General features: G+C 24.2%; 1 protein-coding gene across 5 annotated transcripts in view; it reads right to left on the reverse strand.

The window, feature by feature from the left end:
• LOC129989368 (nuclear factor 1 X-type-like) overlaps positions 1-15298 on the reverse strand; it is an 81981-nt gene extending 66683 nt beyond the window's left edge. For 4 of the 5 annotated variants that reach the window (XM_056097865.1, XM_056097866.1, XM_056097863.1 and 1 more), the window contains exons 1-2: positions 15097-15298; positions 9848-9933 (exon numbers count right to left, since the gene is read on the reverse strand). The gene's annotated coding sequence lies outside the window, so the exon portion shown is untranslated. Of the gene's footprint in view, positions 1-1045; positions 1206-9847; positions 9934-15096 lie in introns of those variants that run through there. The other variant, XM_056097862.1, reaches the window with a different exon arrangement.
• Positions 15299-15858: the final 560 nt, after the last annotated feature.

The raw sequence follows: 15858 nt of genomic DNA on the forward strand, positions 1-15858 counted from the left end.
AAATATAAGGAGCCACACAATTGTAAAATAAAAATATTTCATAAAAAAAAATTATATATTGCAAAAAGGGAATGGAGGAAAATGGCTTTATAATAAACAGACATTTTTAAGTTCCCAATTTGACAATTACAAAAGTAGAAGAAAAGTTATAAATTTAAGAAAAATTATATATTTAAAGACATAACTATATGTATCTCATTTATTCCAAATCATAAATTAAGTCATTATCATTGGTATAAAAGTAGTGTAATATCTAAATCAAATTAAAATTTCAGCTTTAAAATTAAACTCTTATATATATAATTAAAATGTGGATGGATAGCAATTTTAACAGTAAATAACTAAAATCAGCCCGAGAAAAGAATTTAGTTATTCCCATATAAAATTTAAAAATTTGAATTTTCAAATAAATGAATGCATTAACATTTTAATTTTTACAGAAATACCATAGATTTGCAGTTTTCAAATCCTGATACAAACAGCTTATTTTTTTCAATAAAGTGTAATCATTTTGCAGCTTTTTTACAATGAATGTAGCTTTTTCAATGTGCTTTTCTTAAACATTTATATGTAAAAAGAAAAAAAAAAAAAAAGATTATTTCCATGATATTTTTTTAAATACTCCGGAAATGTAGTATATTTAAGAAATAACATTCGATTGCTTTTACAGAATTTCTGTTAGCTTACAAATAAAAATTATAAAATTTTTATGCATTTTAAGAATTTTTTGTTTGTTTTCAATGTAAGGATATTTGTTGCACAAAACGTAAATTACATTGAGTAAAACACACTGACCAATTATTCAACAAATTACTTTAAATGAATATTTAAATTAATACTGGTTATAAACTTATTTGTTTACATTCACTCAATCTCTATATACTAAGTCTAAATATATAAAAATTGCACAGTAAATACAAATAAATTCATAATTTCATTAATGTTTCACTAAGCTATTAAGGATAACTAATTTGTACATTATTAAAAAAATTGCAAATACTCTTTTCAAAATTACTAACAAATCCCAAATTCAAAATCAACAGACCTCATTTTATATATCACAAGGTATCTGTATTCAACCAGAGAACTTTGGGATGCAAGATAAATTTTCATGTCGAAAAAAGACAGAGGCTATAGGGCATTCTGGTATCCTAATTAATATAAATGTTCAGTAGGAGAAAGGGGGAATAGGTACCATCTTTTCTGTTTTCATCTTCCACAAAACAGTTGCAATGACATTAAGCTCTGGATCACAGGGCTATTTTTAAGGAGATGGTATGAATGCAGCAGTTATTTTGGGACATCTCCACCAGACAGAGCACAACGAATGCTAGCTAAAAATAAAAATCTAGTCCTGCGATGCAGATAGCATTATAACTCAGGATTGAATGGGTAGAAATCTGTGGGGCAAGCATACTTACAGTCAGGGTCACATCTTCGATGCATGAAAGCACTTTGTGATATAGAAATTCTTAATTTTACTAAAACCAAACCAAACAAACAAAAAAATGCTATCATCAACTAAACTTATTGTGTGTAGAAGTGTATAAGCACCCCCTCCATTAGAACTATTAATGGATAAGAAGTATTTACAATTATTATAAATTTTAAATTTATTTAATTTTTTAAAAATGAATACTGTGCAATATTTCTATTCATGCTAAAAAAAACTTTTTAAGGTCAAGCTTTTTTTAAAAAACAATTATTCATATGCTATGCATTTTTATAAGAACATTATATAAAAGGGTTTAAAGAAATAACAGTAAAACTTTTCAGTTCATATTATTTCTTTCCTCAGAATAATAATTAAAAAAATGTAAATGAACATAAATTTCAAACTAATTTTATATCATTGTTTATTTGGTAGACTATGCTTTTTCTAGGAGCATGCATGCTTTTTTCACAATGCTTCATGAAGCATTCACAAAACTTCAATGAAGAAATGTATTTGTTAGTTTAAAGTGCGTACATGAAATGCAGAATCTTTAATTAATAAAGATTATCAATAATTTTGCTTTCTAAAACTATTACATGTTTTACAAGCAATAAAGCCTGTAATAATGCAAAATAAACAATAAAATCATTTTCTCAAGAGTGGCACTATGGAATTTTTTTTTATTGTTCATTTCCTTTAGTTATTCATTTGGAAGTATTCATTTTTGCAAAAAAAAAGTAAAGAAAAGCAGGTCTAAATTTTTGTATTATCTCAGGAAGACATACGAGAGCAACAGACAAAAGTTTATTATAAGCAAAAATACTTGTATCTATTTTCCAAAAGTTTATAAAAATAACAATGAAGATAATTTTTGCATATTTTTGATAAACATTATATATAATTATACCTCAAGTGAGAACTTCTTTATACGTAAGAAAAGGTCATGCTGAATATGATTTTGGTGGATTTATCTGGTACCCACCTTTGCAAGTCAAGTACCTATCAAAAATTGCAGAGACTTTGCATTTCAATAAGTAACATCAGCTTTTATTTTGTTCGGATCAGAAAGAGAGAGGACAGAGATGGGAAAAAAATGCTATGCTTGACTTTTGTGAGAGAATGCGACTTTTTAAAAAATTTTGTTTTAATTTATAGACATATAAATTAAAATAAAATTCACTTACATTGCTCAGAATAAAGCATTTTTATGTTTCATATTTCTAATTTTAAAAAAATTTCGCATAAATTCATATTACTTTCAAAATCTTCTTAAAAGTTGCAATGTTTTTTGTTTATTTTTTTAAAATATAAATATTAGTTGAACTAAATGATTTTTAAAATCATCCAAAGGTAATATTTTCTATAAATTCTTTATACTTTTTTAAAAAAATGGTATTTATTTGATTACAGATTGCAAGTAGCAATTCAAAAGCAAATAAATAAAATGGCTTAAATAAAAATGATATAAATTATCTTACCTAAGATAAAATCATTTTTTCTCCACATAAACACAGTTTATTAATAAAAAAATAATCATGGTTTTCTTTTTGCCTCATTTATTTGCAAGTAAAATTCCAAGAGAATTTATACAATAATTTAGATTTTTAAAGAATAATTTCAGTGTATCATTTTTCAATGCTAATCAATACTAAGGTGAGAATAGAAATTTCTTCATATTATTTTTACTGCCATGATTTATATGCCAAAATATCACTCTCTCTCTCTTTTTAATGTTCCTGTACCCAGAAAATAAAATGCCACATATTGTCCTTTTCCTTTAGTAGAAATAGGGCTCTATAAATTTGAATGTCTTTAAAACACTAATAAGGATCCTTTAAAAATTTTTGATAGTTAAAAAGTTAAATAAAACATGGCATACTAATTCATTTAAAATCATTCGAAAGATTGTCTGCTCTTTAAGATGGCATATAAATGATTTTGGTGCAATAATTATTTTAAAAAATTATTGGTAAACACTAAATTAATTTTTTTTTAAAAACTGGTCTCAAATGCTTAAGTTAGAACTAATTTTTGTTATTTTATTAAATGTCAAAAAAATTATTTTGAAAGATATAAATTGCATAATTGGCCTAGAAATAAAACCCATTTTTATTTTATTTATCGTTTTTAGGTGGAACTTTTGTGATAGACAGATACATATATTTTCTGCAACTTTTCATGATTTTGGAGGAGTTCTTGAGACAGACAAACAGACGAATCTATTTTCTTCTTTGTATTATAAATTACTCCTACATTTAATAAATAACATTGCACACAGCAGTAGCAATATACATTATAGGATTTGCAAGGTATAATATGTCAAGTTCTTTATTATAACCTAGTTAAAACATTTTAGTAATTTCTTAATTCTATATTTAACATTTTGTTCACTATACACTTCAATTATAGTAACTTATTTTTGATGCTGATAAAACAAAACTTGTATCTACAGAAGGGACAAAATTTTTACTGCTTCCACTTGAACCCTTAAGAATGAGATACCAAAGAAATCATTGGTTCATGCTTATTATTTCATTGAAAGAATATCCAATGATTTCTTCAATGAATCAATAATTACAAAACATTACCGTAAAAAAAAATTCTAAAAAATATATACACATAAAAAGCAGAATTTGCTATATCTCGGTCTTCTTTCCTTAATAGCTTCAGTTGTTTTTGCTTATTTACTTTCAAATTAAGTAACATTAGAAAGTATATAATAGTTTATCTTTTAGTAAATTGCCAAATCAGTTTTTAGAGACAACTACTCTCAAGTGTTATAGGTAGAATACTAATCTAGGGATTTGTAAAGAGTTAATAAAATTTGTCACTTGACTAAGGAAACTGATATATTTCTCAAGTTAAAGAAAACTTTCCTCCTTTTTATCAAAACATCAATAAAGGCAAAAGAAAAATAAATAAAAGAAATTGACACTTTTATGTTAAGGTTTTAGTCAGGAGCATATATCAATACCTTCTGTAACAATTATAATTTGACGCATAGGAGAGATAGATAGAAATGACCAAATTAAATTTTAAACATAGTGAAAAAAAATTCGATAGGTCTTTAAAAATGCTACCAAATAAAACAGAAGAATGGTATACTGTCTGTAAATGATTCAATTGCCTAATAGACAATTAAAAAAAATCAAAACAATTCATTATCTTGAAAATAAATGTTCTCAAAATTGCATTAATCAGTTTTTAAATTTTAAGCTTATAAAAAATTTGCAGTAAAAACTTTTTTACTGTATCTTAATTAACAAATCTTAAAATGTTTTAATGAATAATCTTCGAAACTTAATTTTTATTTTCTTATCCTCTTGAAAATAAGTAATTTTAAATCGCGAGAATACTTTTAATATGTAAATAAAATTCATAAAATTTGATTTTTGAATTACTTTGATTTATGAATTTTAAACAGAATTATTATGATTAAACATAACTAATGCCTCCCATGCAAACTGTATAAAAACAGATACTATTCAAGAAGTAGGTATATATATATATATATATATATGTTGAGTGTGTAAAAAAAAAAAAAAAAAATCTAAAGCATAAAAATATATAAAGAATGATATATATTTTTGTTTTGTCTACTGGAATTGAGACATTTTTAAAACAAATTTTTAAAGGAATATATCAGGTTGATGATTATTTTCCTTCATCTTTTTTATATGACAGAAAAATAAAGCAAGTATTAATAAGGACATTTCAAGTCTTAAATCCAGAATTACCATGAACTTGAGTTTCATCAGGTGCAAGTAATAAAAATATATTAAAGACAATTTTTAATATTTTTTTTTTAAAACTCCAGTGTATTTATTACACAAAAATATTGTATTCTTATGTACCTTCTACTAAATAATTTAAATTCTGGGATGCAACAATATTCAGACCAGTTCTGAATTAACTTTATTCTTCCGAACTGATTTATGGGCTGAATTCTGGTCACTAGTAAATAAGTAAGGATTTAAATGCTATGCGTCTGTATTTATTTTATTAAGTAGAATATACATTAGAAGTATTATGATATTTAGGTATTCATAAGATCATTTGAGTTCAGATTCCTCAGAATATGGAAATGTCTCTTTCAAAGAAATTTTTTAAAAAATTCTCTAACCCTCTCACAAACTGTAATTACAAACAGTGTTCTTAAGGGAACAAAATGAATGGTTGAACATCTTTTGAGAGTTCTCAAAAAACTACCTTATCTCCCAAACTTATGCATGTCTTAGGAACAAAGCATATGCACGCGAGTATTAAATCAAATGTACTTAATAAAAGAGGTACTATATATATCCAGCATCTCGGGTGACTACAGTAGATTTGCTGAATGCAAGTTTGTGGCCTTTCAGCCTAATAAATTTAATGAATGTATAAATTAATTTATAAAATAAAAAACAATATTCAAAACTCTGATTCCTTAAAAAGCAATTTATTGATGTAATAATATTTACATGTAATAATATTTTTTAATACAAAATGAAAAAAAAAAAAAAAACATTCCAAAACTAAAAATTTAAAAAATTGTAAAATTATCCAAAGGGATATTTAATGGCAAGAGCTCTAACAATAAAGATGAATGTGTGTGTGCGAGTTCAATGCATTGGCAATAGATTTGGCCAACACCTACAAAATTTGGCTACAAAACATATATACAGTTGTGAAACATTATATATATATATATATATATATATATAATGTTTATATATAATAATATATGTCCAGTATATATATATATATATATATATATATATATACTGGACGGTAGGAATGTGTATCTCTACACAATTTTTTTTAAGTTTTATTGATTAAAAATTATGATGAATTTTGGTATTTTTCCACGATAACTGTTGAAAATATTACAGAAAAAAAAATTAATTTTACACCATTTCAAAATTTAAAAAGTTGTCCTATTAATTATGCTAATTTCATAGTCATGAATTTTTACTAAAGATTAGCCAATTTTCAAAAATATTTTTTTCTTCTCTAGTTTCCAACAATAGATTAGATTGCTGCCTGGAAGTTCAAACTATTCTTATTGTTTTCTCAATTATTTGATCCTATAATTTTCTGCTCCTTGCTGAAAGTTAAAGAATAAAGATTTTATTTAATGTCTGTATAGTTTACGAAATGGGTAAACGAGTGAAATTATAATACTGAAAAATTTGTAAGAGAGATGAACTATATATTTACATTTTTAATAATGTATTGATGTCATGGGATTACAATTTCATTTACATGATGGGTACAGCATATGCAAGACAAGAAAAGTATCACATCTTGAATATCTGACAATTTCATGGTATCATGGGCATGAAATTATATCAAATCAATTTAATTGAAATTATAGATAACTAATATTTCTGTGAACCAGCTGATCACCAGAAGTGACAAATGTTTAAAAAAATGTCACTATCATAATTTAATAAATAATATATAATTTGAAATTTGCAGGTGCAGTTTATGCTGTCAACTTTAAAAATCTTTTTTTTTTTTTTTTTCCCACAATAATTTTTTGAAAATGGTAGAATTCTTACAGAAAAACAATTGTCAGGATTAACATGACATTTTTTTTTTTAAATACCAGCATAACCTGATGATACTTTTCCAAGATTTTTCAGAGAAGATGTTCATTTTGATAAATGGCAACATTCAACAAACAAAATATATAAATCAGAATAAATTAAAATTGGTATTTGCTTCATGGGACACCTATTTGAACAGCAAAAATTAGAGCAAAATTTGTACATACTGTCATGTCAAAAGAGAGTAGCCCTGCTTTCTTCAATGGATTAAGCTGTATACGTAAACTACTATGGGTTGTTAAACGGATTATTGGAGAGCATTTAATAGAATGAAACTAACAGCAATATATCTAATGAAACAATGTCATTGTTTGGATATTTTTGGTAATCAATGCTGCTTTCTTCCATACTCTATGGATGAAAACATACATTGAAACGAGGTTTAAAAAAATAAACATTCATAACTTTGACAAAAATGCCTACAAATTTGAGAAAATGAATTCAAAGATAAGAATTTCAACATCAGCATATTTAGAACATGAACAAAGATAATGTTTCAAGTTCATGTTTCAAAAACATTATTGTTGTTTCAATTTAGTTAATTACTTTAACGTTATTCACTCCTGTATTTTTGTAGCTAAATATTTTTCCATCAATTTAATGCAAGATGTTCCTACCACCCAGAATTAAGAAAATATTACCACATATGTATTATCAGAGAAATTATATTATAATTAATTTTTATGACTATGCAATAATTTAATTACTACTTAACTGTTCTCAAAATTTAAATAAATAATATTTTCAAAATTTTTGCTTTTTAATCCAATTTTATTCTAACAAATGAGAAATTCCTATTATAACACAAAAATGTTCAGAATATTATGTTGTATATAACTGTATTCAGAATAATATAATATTCAGAAAATGTATGTTACATATAATTATATTCAGAATAATATAATATTCAGAAATGCATGTTATATATCTATACATTATAGTTAAGTTTAAATTAAAAGATAATAATAAATAAAGTTAAATAAATTTTAGCCACAAAGATGAATCTAATTTATAGTTTAGGAATGATTAATTATAAATTAGTAATAAATATTCATCTAGATAATCCAGTTTGGCAGAAAAAAAGGGCTCTCTTCAGATTTAATAACGAATTTTCACAATTGCTATATTTTGCATGTATAATTATTATAAAATTCATAACAAATTTTATATCAATTAAAATTATACTTTAAGATATAAACAATTTTTACATATGTACAAAATAAAATATATATTTATCTTCTCATTTTAAATACTCTTTTAAAAGCAGATACAATTTAACATTGGTAACTATTTTGTATTAGAAAAATGCTATAATGTTCGGGAATTTTAGGAAGTATTTTTTTAAACCGTATGGAAATAATTCACTTAAAAAAGACCAATTAAAATATCAAACATACAAAAACAAATTTCATATAAATGAAAAAAACATTTAAATTATCTTTGGTACTTACGAATTAACGCCACTGCAGTTACAGATTTGGCGGTTTTTAAGCGCTGCCCACCAAAAAATGGTGTCAAAAATCAGCAAACAACAAGGCAACAAGGAATCCAAAAGATAACTGCGTGCAAACAACAGAATTGCTCTTTATTGGCACATTAGTGCAAAAACCGCCAAATCTGTAGCTTCGGTGGCGTTAATACGTAAGTACCTTATCTTTATATGACTCAACAATAAGAATTTGCATCAATTTTTTAGTTCAAATTTTAGAAAATTAATATTTGTAGATTTACAACAAGCCAAACTATAATTTTAATCAAAGAAAAATAAAACAATTTTAATTTCAAGAAAAAAAGGCTTCAATCTCCATACTATCAAAAACTACTTTCTTAAAAAAATAAAAATTATAATTATTAGAATATAAAATTATCACTTAAATTCTTTTACAGCATGTTTTTTAAAAGTGTAACAGACAAAAAAAATATATATATATATTTAAAGTTTTAGAAGTAGACAGATTTTGATTTTTGACCAAAAAGCTTCACATTTCAATAAAGTTATTCTGAAAATTTAAGTAAAATGATAGTTTTCACAATACTGTATTAAAATAAGACTGATTATTATATAGGAAGATTGCATCAGATATCTGGTTGCTCCAAATATTTTTAAAAATTTATTATATATATATAATAGTCATAACAATATATTTAATAGGAAAATAAAGAAAAAAATAAATATTAAAAACGAAATTTAAAAGCAGCTAAAGCAACATGCTTTTAATACATTATAAAATAGGTTAAGCAAAGTACATAACATAATAATGTAAAAGTTGAATGCAAATGTTTATTTCAAAAATTAATTTGAATCATTATACAAATAAAAAAAAGAAAGTTTACATATTTATTTTTAAAATTTTTATTAATGGACTATTATTCAAGAGAACAAGCAATTCCTATTTATTATATAAATTTATAACATGTCTTTTAATTAATTTGATAATAAGTCATAATGTGATAACTACATGGTGATTGCATAAAGAGTATTTCAGTACATATACACTTTTTTTTTTTTCCATAAAAAGCATTCATGGGCAAAAATACATAAAAAGTTGTGTTTGAATTTATAAGAATTTGTACTAGTCATACACCTGAATTTCATTAATTGTGCTAATATCTAGAAAAACCTGAAAAAGAGATGTTTACTTTTCTGTTCTTAGCATAGATGCATTTTGTTTTCTATTACGAAAAACTTGAGTCCAAACCATCACATGAAAATTATTTTTATATTCATTAAAGTTATTCACATTACTGAAAACAGATTTAAAAAAAAAGAATTTGAAAAAATTCATTTGAAAACAATAATAATTCTAATATAACAATTTACCTTATAAGATTTCCTAAGATATCTTTCAAGACCCATCAATCCAATTTGATCACTTAGGTAAAAGCTTGAAGATAAAACTTACAATCCTGTAAAAAAAAAGAAAATCTATTAATAAAAAATCAATAAAACTAATATAATTTGAAGCAAATTACAGATAACATAAATAATTTTTAATATCATAAGTGATATCATTCCATAATAGAAAATCATTCATTCATTCATTACTAGAAAAAGAGACATACTGAGTTTAATGAAACAATTTTCGAGCAACTTTCCTACAAACTGATACAAATATAAATAGAACTTATAATTATATTATTTAATATTTATTCATATATTAAAGCAAATTCATACACTAAAAGAATAATATTTTTTATCATTTATCAGCATTATTTTACAGTTTTTCTACCAAAATTTTAAATATTACTATTCCTTAATATTCTGAAGTTATATCCTAGTGAAAATAAGTTTTTTCAAACAGGGAAAATTTTTTTAAAATAAGACAAATTGTATATTATGAAGAGTATAAGCATGATTAGAAACTGTAGTTCCCATTTTTTTTTCAATTAGACATTTAAAAGATATATTCTTAAATTAAATAAAATGTGACCAAAAGCACTAATAAATCAATTTTTAAAATTAAATTTTCATACAACAATGATGAATTGCAATCTTATAAGTTCAGAAATCAAGAATCAGGCTTTCTGCATTTTTTCATTATTTAATAACAGCAAAAGAAAAAAAAATCTATCTATTTAAAGAACTTTGAATTAAAAAAGCACTGTAACGATCAAAAATGAAACTTTGCCTCAAAAAAGACTAAGTTCCAACAATATATTTAATATATCAAAACATGAAACATTTACACTGCATGATTAGCATACTTGAGCAAACATAGGAAGGAAGATGAGCAAGCATAAAGAAACATCAATAATTAACCATGAAAAATCATTTTCAGTTTTGATTGGTAAAACTGAGATTTTTCTATACTTTCTTTGAATGTAAAGTGTATCAATTCAACTGATGATTGGATTTCTATAAAAGATACAATCCTAAATAAAAGCCTGCTATTAATTAATATTGTTACACTGATTATCAATAAAATGTGTAGTGCATATTCTTTCACTAATTCTCTATCTAATTTTCTCAATTTTGTAGTGAAACAATTTTATAAATATTCATCAAATTATAAAACAAAATTTTTAAAACTAAAATTTATTTCAAACCAAAACTTCTAAAATTATAGGCCAAAACGTGAAATAGGATTATCACATAAATTCTGGTATCAGAGAAATATTCATAGTGAATTTTTATATTAACTTTTCTTCAAATCTAACAAGTAAAATTTATTTTTTAAAAATTGTCTTTGAGTTAAAACCATTCATTGAAATTTTACATATAAAGGATGTTATGCTAAATTATTTTTTCAATTTTTAACTAAATAATACTTTTTTTGTCATATTATTTCCATATTTATATACATATTTACAATCATTAAAAAGTTTTTTATTCATATTGGGAGTTTAATGAACATTTTTTACAGATAAAATAACATAGTTAGTAGAAATTCTTTAAGACCTGCTAATTCAACACTAATTTTGATAAATTTTATTTTTTACAGAAAACAATTTTTTTGAATTATTATCTGAAACAATACTTGCAGGTATTGAAATGGAACAAGTTTACATTAATATATTAACATTCAATTTTTAGCATTTATAAACTAATCTTGATTTTAAAAATATCATTCAAAATTGTATAATCTAGATACATTTATCAATTATAAATTAAAATTTTAAATACCATAAAAAAATTATTATTCAGAAAATTGAAAAAAATCACTAAAATATTTTCAATTAATTTTTTATCTTCACTAATGTTTTCCCTGAAATATCAAATGCAGGTAAATGAAGAAGCTATAAAATCTATAAATGATTAAATAAAAATTTAAGAAAAAAACTTTTCTGAAAAATATAATTCTGCATAAACATACTTAAACTGAATTCATTAAGTATAAATTTAAATTAATACTATGAATAAAAAATATATATATAAAGATAAAAATAAATTAAGGAGAATTATGAATTTATTAGCATAATAGCTACTGGGTATAAAGAAAAGTAGCAAAAACTTCACATTTCTTCTCCCCGCCCCCCCCTTTTTTTTAAACACTAAAATTGGCAAGAGAACAAATTTTCAAAAACTGTCAACAAACTTGAATTGCAGAAGTGCAGGAGAAAAATTAAATAAATCATTAATCATACAACTTTAGAGCCAGTATTTCTTATTTGCTGGCAATCACAAGATAAAATGCAAATATTTTTCTTTATTTCTGGTTAATGAAATAAATGCAGCAATTCAAATTATACAGCACAGTTAAAAAAAAAAAGAATTTATAAGAGAGCTTTCAACACACTAAAAGAATAGACACAAAGGAAAGATATAGTGTAGTTACTAATAAATTGAACTTTATATCAATTTGATTTATCATGAGATCATTTTTAGAAAAAGATTTCAGATTTGTTAAAATTTTTAGATTTGTTAAGAATTTAATATATTTTTTTAAAAAAATTCAAAATCAATTGACAGACTTTTTAAAACACGTGAATTACTGCATTTGTATTTTAAAGTAATCCCAATGTAAAAATTAAAATACAATAAATCTTTTAATTCTACCATTTTTTAAGAAACAAAAGAATTAAATTAATAGTGATAATTTGCTCATTTTTTTATAAACATGAAATAATAAAGCTCTTATTATTAATAAAAATAATTTAAAATAATCATATATAAAGAAAATTTGCAAAAAAAAAAAAAAAACTTTTAACAAACTTTAAAATTTTTAATGCTTGTAATGAAAGTTATATTTATTAATGACAAAATTGACAATTAACAATTTATATATATTATTGAATCATAAAAAAAATCTTTGCTTTAGAAAATAATAAATGTATCAGAAAATAAGAAATGTAAATTAAAAGCATATACATAAATGACTTCAATATCAAAATCCATTAAAGTACAATTAAATATGTCAGTTAAAAAAATTCATTGGTAAGCATAAAAAATATTAAATCATTAAAAAATGGTTTACATGATGAAAAAAATATTGAAAATTATAATTCTGTAAAATGGTTTTCATGAATATTAAAATATTTATGAAATGTAAATAATAACAATTATTTTCAAATTTATCTAAAATAAAATCTGATTTTTCAGCATTAAGAATTATATGTTTGATGTTAACAAATAGAATTAATAAACTTGTTACAGAATTGTTCTATTTCAAGTTACTAACTGAAGAATCAAGTATAAAATAGATTGAAATAAATATTTAGAATTTTAATAAACAGGAAGTGCTAATTAATCATTAATTAGAAAAACAGAAGTTATTTCAATCTAAATCAACACTTCTAGAAAAAATTTTAGCAACTAAAATTTTTTTTATCATACATTTTTCTTACAATGAGAGTATGTAAAAAGCCAAGTTGAAAAAGCAGAAAACTATTCATGTTACATATAACATACCGTAACTTTAAGAAGAATGCTATTTATAATTTTCTTATATTTCTACATGTAAGGTAAATGAATTATAGCTAGACAATGATTTAAAATATCTAATAATAATATTGTCACTTAAAAGCCTCCTTAAGATGTTAGAATTTATTTTATAAATTCACAATGAATAATTATCTCCTATTTTTTTTAAATATCCAGATTATTATATTGTAGCATGAATAAAATTTATTGTACAAATCAATTAGAAAAGCATTATATTTTCTTTCCCTAATAAACAATTACATACAAGAATTTTTTGTTGCAAAAGTAATAATTACAGGCATATTCAGAAATAAAACATCTTCAACAGTACAGAAGCATAAATACTTCATAGTTAACTACTGATGTAACTGTATGTAGTTTTTAGTTGGGAATAAGTGGAAAATAAAATGTTTCAAACAATTAGACAATAAGTAAATATATTTCTTTAGATTTTAAATTGTTATTAAAAAATTAAAATGATCTCAAAAGTAAAACCTTTTCTTTCTGTCAATCACAAAAAATAAAATCTTAAATTACAGGATCTTTATTTGTACAAAACAAGAAAAAAAAACTAATATATGTTCTTGCTGAATTTATATTGCTATACTAAAAACAGAAAATATATTATACATTTGTGTTCATTTTCATGCATGTATAAACAGAATAATTATTATCATTTCATTATCTTTTGTACCATATGAAGTGTATTACTTAGACAAATCCATGGAACATATAATTAAAATTCAGAATAAATGACTGTGTTTACACAAGAAGAATTGATAATTATTTGGGGATTATTATCTTATTTTAATATATTAGCAAACTTCATAGTTTTCATTTCATTAACATAAGATTTTTTTCTCTTTTCCCCTTTATTGTTAAGAAACTTTTATGCATAATTCATATTATATTAAGAAAAATTAATACGCTATTAAAACAGTAGCGGTATATGAAAAATATTAGCCGTTACAATATATATCTAAAGACTGACAGTTAATTCTATTCATAAATTTTTCATAAAATTCAGTGAATAAATCCAGTTTCTGATTAACGTAACCGAACCAAAATACAAAAAAAATAAGACAAAGTTTGAAGGACACCGCATAGAATAAACGCCGGAAATTGTTTGATAGGCAATTAAGAATTCCGGAAAAAAAACTTCTACAGAAATCCGATTCAAATCTGATGGCACTGGATGATTGTAAATCAAGAACATAGCATTGTTTGCAGAAGTTATCCAACATGTAAACAAATCTAGATACTGATTTCTACAACCAATGAATCGCGATAACATAAACGTATCATCTGCAATTCCTATGCATTAGTATATATCGGGCGTGTTCATCATTCTAATAGCCAGTACATACCAGGGGTACTAGGTAATTCGTAAAACGGAAACCAAATCGGAGGTTAACTGTCAAAGCGATACACCCATCAACCATCAAAAATCAAAGTGCACTAATACCCCAAAGCAATGTTTACAAAACGAGATATCCGACGCAGCATTTGTAAATAAACCCAATCCTCCAATGCTCAGTGTATTTAGGCTTAGAGAGTATACTAAAAATCAGTGAAAGCTAAAAAGAGCTTTCGCTTTCAACTAGGACGAACGGAGAATTGCTTTAACGACGGAGTTTTAAAATCCTCCCGTCTATTCTAAGCACCTCTTCGACAAACACGATAAAAACATACACAGGAGTCGTACTCACCATTCCTAACTTTGCCTTTTTCTTGCCGATTTCCTCCTCATAACGTTTTGGTCCACCCTCCTTCTTGCCGCGACTTTAACTGTGTAGATGTGCGTTTTTCAATGGTACAAAAATCAATCACTGAATATCGATCGCTTTTGCCCCCTTTCTCAGAGCGCGCGTGCGAACCACAGAGGAGGTATATGTTCACAGCTGTGGCGTAGTAAAATATTTTGCCTCTCCATGGCACGAGCAGACAGAGAGAGAGAGTTGAATGGAAGAATGCGCATGCGCATGGTTAGCGGAAAAAATTTCTTGAAATCCGAAACTGAATAAATTTTTGTTTCCCATAAGCTGTTCTACTATCCTTGTTAACACAAATGTAATAAATATGAAAAATAATTAAATTTGTAGCGAATGATTTATGGATCTCTAATAGTTGCTTTTAATCGAAAAGATTTTTAGATGCTTTTTGCATACATATACATTTTCTTTTAAGAGTAAAATTAAAATTTTTTTTGAGAACTTTCTACTAAATATTGTTTCAAATAAACGCTGGAAAGATTATGAAAAGTTGAGAGATAATGCATACTTAAATATTATTTAAGTGGTAATACCGAAGTATTTGAAATAAAACAAGATAATAGTTGAATATTGAACTAAATTTAAACTCTACATTCCAATAAATCGTAAATTAAAAAAAGTTTAAATTAAATAAAAATGTCAATCCTCATACTCTAAACAATAAAATTTGCAATATTTATGAAGAATCTGATTTTAAAT

This window comes from Argiope bruennichi, chromosome 10 (genome assembly GCF_947563725.1).
Source record: "Argiope bruennichi chromosome 10, qqArgBrue1.1, whole genome shotgun sequence".
In the NCBI taxonomy this organism is placed as follows: Eukaryota; Metazoa; Arthropoda; class Arachnida; order Araneae; family Araneidae; genus Argiope; species Argiope bruennichi.